Here is a 6,744-nt window from a genome sequence, read left to right on the forward strand (position 1 = left end):
AAGCCCTCATCACCGGAACGTGTTCGGAGGTATCTTACCTATCCAATTCCCAACGCCTGTCCGCTCCCAGCTTTCAGACCTCCCGCAAGGCATACGTGTGCGTACAGGTGCAAATGAACCTTTAAGGGTAAACGGTGGATCGTCGAAGAGGGTAGGCAGGGGGGAGCGAACGGGGCGGAGGAGAGAGGGTGTCAGTTCGTAGTATCACGGAACCACCTAACGATGCACATATAACTCCGTAAAAGAGGATCCCGAAGCGGGAATAGAAGCGGCGTCGGTCGAAGGAAGGAAAAGGGGGTTGGACGGGCGACGGAGGGACAGGGAGGCCGGGTGGGTGGCTGGCTGGCGGGTTAGAGAACCGGTATCCTCGAGAAGCTTTTGCAAACCGAGTCGAACTTGTCGCTCGCGTTGTGTGCGGTACTGATGGTGGGGAAACTGGTCGGTCGATGCGCTCGGTCGCTGCTGGAGCTGCAGGGGGCTGTTTTTGCGGGTGTGGCTTAACGCACCCCCTGTCGCCCCACTGACCCTCGCTTCCTTGCCCCAGGAATTACCAAGCGTTCCTCCCTCTTTCCTCACCGTTCCAACTACCCGCCGCGCGTTCACCACGCTATCTTCCTCTCTCTCCGTCTCCCCCGTGCTCTCGCGTTCGCGGTCATCGTCTATCCTGGTGTCGCCTTCAGTCCTCGCTACTTTGCCTTCCTCGTCCCGACCCTACCGTCGTCCGTCTATACCGTCTAGCCCCCGAGGGCGAGAGCGTGAGCGCGAAAGTACCAGAGTTCTATAGCTGGCTAGCTCTAGCTTGCTTGATCGTGTTCTACGTGATCCGCGAAGCACGCTAACTCGAATCGCCTCCTCTCTCGCTGGAAATATGGAAATTCACGCTTTGAGACGGTTTCGTGCGAGCTAGTAGCTTGTTGTCTTGGGCTGCGGCGATTCTGGCCACCGTTTGTGGACGATGAAAGGAGCACCGAGCTTTTCTTCCTGCTCCTTTTTTTTTTTACTCGAGCCCTCCTTAATTTCTTTGGGAAACATCCCGTGTGTATACTTCCACTTTCACCGCTCGACACGCAAAACCTGCCTTATAACTCTTTTTTCCCTTCTATTGAATTCAGTCTCGAAATCTCATCCGTGTTTTACGATTTTTTTTTTTTTTTAAATTTAATCACATTTCCAATTCTCGTACGGGTCAGTAAATTTATTATAGAATTTTATTTAAAAAATATTCCATTTGGTCGAGTTTTTTTTCCCGTGTTTTCGATACTTTATCGAATTAATTTATAACACTTATTTCTCTTCGATTCTTATCGTGACGTATTACCACGCAACGATTGCTGATCAATGTTTGCGGTCATTTTTTCGGCAAGATTGATTAATGACACTTGTATCAAGTCGCAGGCAGTGATTGACTGCATATTGAATCAGAGTTAAATGACAGGCGCAGAATTTATGGCGCTTAAAGGTGCAAGTATAGTTATTAAGGTTCGAGCCAAACGAAGTCGATCACCTCGAACCTAACGAGTTCTGTTTCGACTAGAACTAGATTAATCACTGTTCTCATGCATTTACCCAGCGACAATATTATCCACTACAGATATTAAAAATTCACCTTCTTCACTGTTCGCCTAATTTCCCTGTCAATTGAATTCTTTAAGCGTTCTGAATTTTTTATCGGTTTTCTGCAATTCTGAAACTTAAGATACCGAGGAAAACGACTTAATCAGAACTTTCATTTCTCCTCCGAATAAAAATCTGAGTTTGTAACTCGGATGTATATATATAATTGGTATCAGATCTCGCATTTACGCATATCGGTATCGAAAGTATCCCGTCCGCTATTAATTAAATCCTGGATCGGTTGAACAGATGTAATTCGAAGTGCGGACAAAAGGAGGGTTTGTTTCGCGAGATACCTTATCGCTGGAAGTAATCTCGATCGAAGTGAAACGAAAGCGAACGAACGACTAACTAATTAAAGCGGTACGATGAATTCCAGTTCGGCTGGAACGCGCCGTTAATCGCGTAGCCGGTATAATACATACGGCGGTACCGTCACTCGCTGAACGTCGACAGCCAGAGGAGGGGCGGGCGGGGCGTATAAATAATTAATTAAACAATTCTGAAAAAGTCCGATCCGACTGGAATTTATACCAGTCCTCCTGGCTTTCCATGTCGAATGGGAAACTCACGTTGGATTAATTAAAAATTAGTTAATAGAATGACAGCCACGTATCAGCTTGATCTTCTGCTGTCTATCTTCACCTCTTTCAGTTTCTTTTTCCTTTACGTTTTATTTATTTATCCGCACAAGGTCTGGAATTACGTACGCTCAGTCCCGTTGATGAAGATTGATACAGACAGATTATTTTAACGCAAACAATCGATAACATGATTACGCGTTGTTATCAGATTCATTTATTCCCATCCAACTTTTATTGTATGCGTTAATCGTTATTTTTATACGATAATTGCGAAACGCCTAAATTGTAACAATCGAATGTACAGATAAGAGTGGATACATGTTTAATTAATGAATGATCGTTCGTTTACTGAATGATTGAAGACGAGTGTCGAACATGCGGCACGCCTTGTTACGACGACATAAGTTTATTTTGGCCGGCCGTTAATCTCGTTGACAATCGCGTGTACGCTTGAAATCGATATTACGAGTAATTAGCAAACGGTATATGAAGGAATATGAATTAACCAGGTTATCTTGTATTTATTGCCAGAGCTTTTAACACCGATACACTTGTCCGGTGCCGCGGCGCTTTAATGAGCATGTGAAATGGACAGGAATAAATGCGATCTCGGCTCATTATTTACTGAAAAAAGAGAAAGTGCCGGGTTCTGGTGTTTCGCACATTCTTTGTTGGCTAAGCTTTAAGTTTAAAGCGAAAATATCGAACAATCTTTCTCAAAATACACTAAGTGCTTTAGATATTTTTTTTATTTGCTAGATTAGATTATTCTAGGTTTAGTGTGATTAGGTTTTCTTCATATGGGTCATACTTAATCCTTCTGGCTTAGTAACTAGAAATCGTAAACGGGGAGATAAGACTGTTTATGGCGAAATGCCAAAAAACACGAGAAGTGGAAATAAATAATATTATTTCAGGAATCGAAACTAGTCTCTTGAAAATGCCTTGTGGAATGTAGGTTCTAATCTCTTGAATTTCTCATAGAGATAAATTTATCAGGAAAATGAGAATCGTAATGTATGCGTAATTATCATGAGAAAAGGTCACTTATAATCAATATTACTCAGAAACATTTTAGAATGTCACGTTAGAAAACCAATTCAATAATTCCATGAAATTTCCATCATCATCAGTTTTAGAATTCAGGAGGTCTTATGTCTGAGTGTTCAAAAAATTTTGTGAAGGAAAACAAAGCACGTTCTAGATTTATCCCTTTATTTAACTTTCTCTTTCTGTTAGATTTCCCTAATAATAAAAACCAAAACTGATCAAATAAACCTTAATCAGATATTTTATTTTGTTGTATCTGAATTTTTATAAGACGCCGATTGTCTGACTGATTGGTTCATTGACTATCTTGGACCACTTTCCCTCTCCATGGAATTTGTGTACTCGGTGGAAGAGAGCGGAGATAAATGGTCACGGGCCAGGTGAAGAACATTCGCGACGCGGAGCAGCGACATTGAAACAACAATGACAACGACGGTCCATTTGTGAAGAGTGGCGCGCGGGCCATGGTCGTTGCCCGACATGGTTTCGATTGTTGCCTCGCTCTTCTCCGTCCCGCGGCCACCCTTCCCGCCGTTGTGCGCCTTTTTTTTTTAATCCCTTTTCGTCGCTGCCGCCGTCACGACACACGAGAAAACAGCTGTTACTTCGCCACCTACGGCGCGGCGCGCAAACGCACCACAAAAAAGAGCATGCTCGGCCCGATTTCCAACCCCGTGACCCAGCATCGCCACTGATCTTATCAAAAATATACACCGGTCGGAACGAGTGAGCTATTTTTTATTTTATTCAACCGATTCTGCTTATTTAAATATCAACGAATTAAAAATATTGCCAGCGTTTTAAAAGTTAGTACGGTTGTTTAAATCGTTTGTTGACTTAAAAAAATCGCAGAAGGTTTGAAGAATTAGAACACATTACTACGGCTCGTGATTTTTATTGTTCATAGATTTCTAAGATAGAAGAAAAGATATCTGAAGTCTTTTCTGAAACTGCTACTGGTTTATTGACGAGTGAAAGATATTTCAGTCAGACCACAATAGGCTTTTGTGATATCGTTATAAATATGTATTTACGAAGAGTTCTTATCAAAATCTTATTTATCTGAAGGTATTAGTATCATTTATCTATGGCAGATTTGATTGACGTTCTAGAAGCAAATTGTTGAATCTCCTTCTCCTTTACCTCAAAACTTTTTTAAGTAATGAGATATTAAAATCCATTTAAGTAAGTAATCTTGTTTATACTGCAACATAACTTAATACATTGAATTAAGAGATTAACAAAGAAGATAACGAACTTAAAAATTGTAAACATCAAGTCCAATGAATCGCGAGGTTAATTACAACAGATAAATAATCAAAATGATAAAATATATCTTAAAGGGTGCTATTCATAGAGCATAAAAATATTCTTTTTTTATTAACTCAATGAACAATTTCCCTTATCTGAAACGATTTTAAATTAGGACTACTACCAAACGACTAGAAAAATAAGTGTTGAAATAAAATACGTCAGAAGGTAGTCAGGTAGGAAAGACATTTGCATGTCTAATGGCGGTAACGAAGTGTCCGCAGCTTCACCGGTAACGCATTAACATCGAGTTAATTATTACACATGAGATGCGTCCGTCTTAAGTATGCAAAACCGTCCGACGGTAAGCGTCCACTTTTCCTTGGTGAGACGCGAACGAAGAGGAAGGAAATAGCTCGTCAGCGGTCCGCGCGAGCGGAGTATGATTAACCGAGTGACTAATTAGAAGAAAAAAGTGCGGCAGCACTCAGGAGAGCAAACATAATTAGGAGGGCAGAGAGGGGGGAGGGCGCGAGTGGAAGACCGGGAAGAAATAAAGAAAAAGGGGTAGATTGTTTGAGGACACGCGATCCACCGTGTTCCTCGGCCAAAGTCCACGATGACCGACTGGCTATCGCTAATGGCATATTCATAGAGCATAAAAATATTCTTTTTTTATTAACTCAATGAACAATTTCCCTTATCTGAAACGATTTTAAATTAGGATTACTACCCAACGGCTAGAAAAATAAGTGTTGAAATAAAATACGTCAGAAGGTAGTCAGGTAGGAAAGACATTTGCATGTCTAATGGCGGTAACGAAGTGTCCGCAGCTTCACCGGTAACGCATTAACATCGAGTTAATTATTACACATGAGATGCGTCCGTCTTAAGTATGCAAAACCGTCCGACGGTAAGCGTCCACTTTTCCTTGGTGAGACGCGAACGAAGAGGAAGGAAATAGCTCGTCAGCGGTCCGCGCGAGCGGAGTATGATTAACCGAGTGACTAATTAGAAGAAAAAAGTGCGGCAGCACTCAGGAGAGCAAACATAATTAGGAGGGCAGAGAGGGGGGAGGGCGCGAGTGGAAGACCGGGAAGAAATAAAGAAAAAGGGGTAGATTGTTTGAGGACACGCGATCCACCGTGTTCCTCGGCCAAAGTCCACGATGACCGACTGGCTATCGCTAATGGCGACGATAAAAAGTGTTTACACGCGTTTACAAAGAGCCCGGGATCCGCCCAAGATCGGATGCCGCATCGCGTTTAATTCGTCCGCCGTGTCGAGTCGAAACAGGAAAGTCGCTCGTTTCTCACGGTTGACGACCGGCCGGCCGTCAAGTAGTTTCACAGCACTCTAAATACGCGCGCGTACCGCGATTGTTTTAGTCGCGGCACAAATTTGATGGCACACATTCGTCTCGTTGAGGCTGAATTTGATATGCGAAAAGGGTTCATTAACAGAAGTGCCTGCTGGTTCATTATATCAGCTTTTCTTTGTCAAATCGTTCTACTTAAATGATACACCATATTTTAAACTGTACGTGTACATACATATAGACGGTTTGCGCATCGTATTAAATATACTGAGGAGAAAATGAGTGAAGGTGGAATATATTAATACACAAAGCTCATCATGAAATGTGACCAGAAAGGGCCCAGTCAAAGACTTCTGCATCTAACCACCAAAAAATAAATTAATAAAGTAGAGAGTTAAGGAAAAGTAGAGAAGAGAGAAAACAGAATTCTATAGAAAAGGTGGTACAAACGAGTCGCCACACTACTTGAGAAATATTTTCGACAGTAAGAGTAAAAGCTCTTTTAAAAATATTTGATCGTATATTTTACATTTTCGATTGTATATCGTTCCTTATTAGTCGCCGTTAATTAAAGCATCCTTGGCCGTTGATTGCGCAGAAATATTTAGACATTGTTTTCCAATAATACATATAGCTGACCTATTCTGCTGGCGCTGCTCGTAAAACTTGCACACGCCCGTACCGTTGCCGCGCCTCGCCGCGCCGTGAACCGCGTTCAGCGAAATTTAAACGCGTTCGCCACAATGAAATGTTTTCCGAAGCGGCTGCGATTCATGAAACATTAAAAGATTCTCGCAACAAGTGAGTTTCATTAATAATTGCAGTAACATTTGAACGCACGGCTCGTACGAGTAGCGTAAATTATTGTGCGACGTGTTGCTCGTTCGCTCGCGAGGGGAATGGAATCCGACGGTTGTAAAAGGAGGA

The sequence above is a fragment of the Ceratina calcarata genome, unplaced genomic scaffold (assembly GCF_001652005.2).
Source record: "Ceratina calcarata isolate Rehan_Ccalc_2016 unplaced genomic scaffold, ASM165200v1 scaffold329.2, whole genome shotgun sequence".
Taxonomy (NCBI): domain Eukaryota; kingdom Metazoa; phylum Arthropoda; class Insecta; order Hymenoptera; family Apidae; genus Ceratina; species Ceratina calcarata.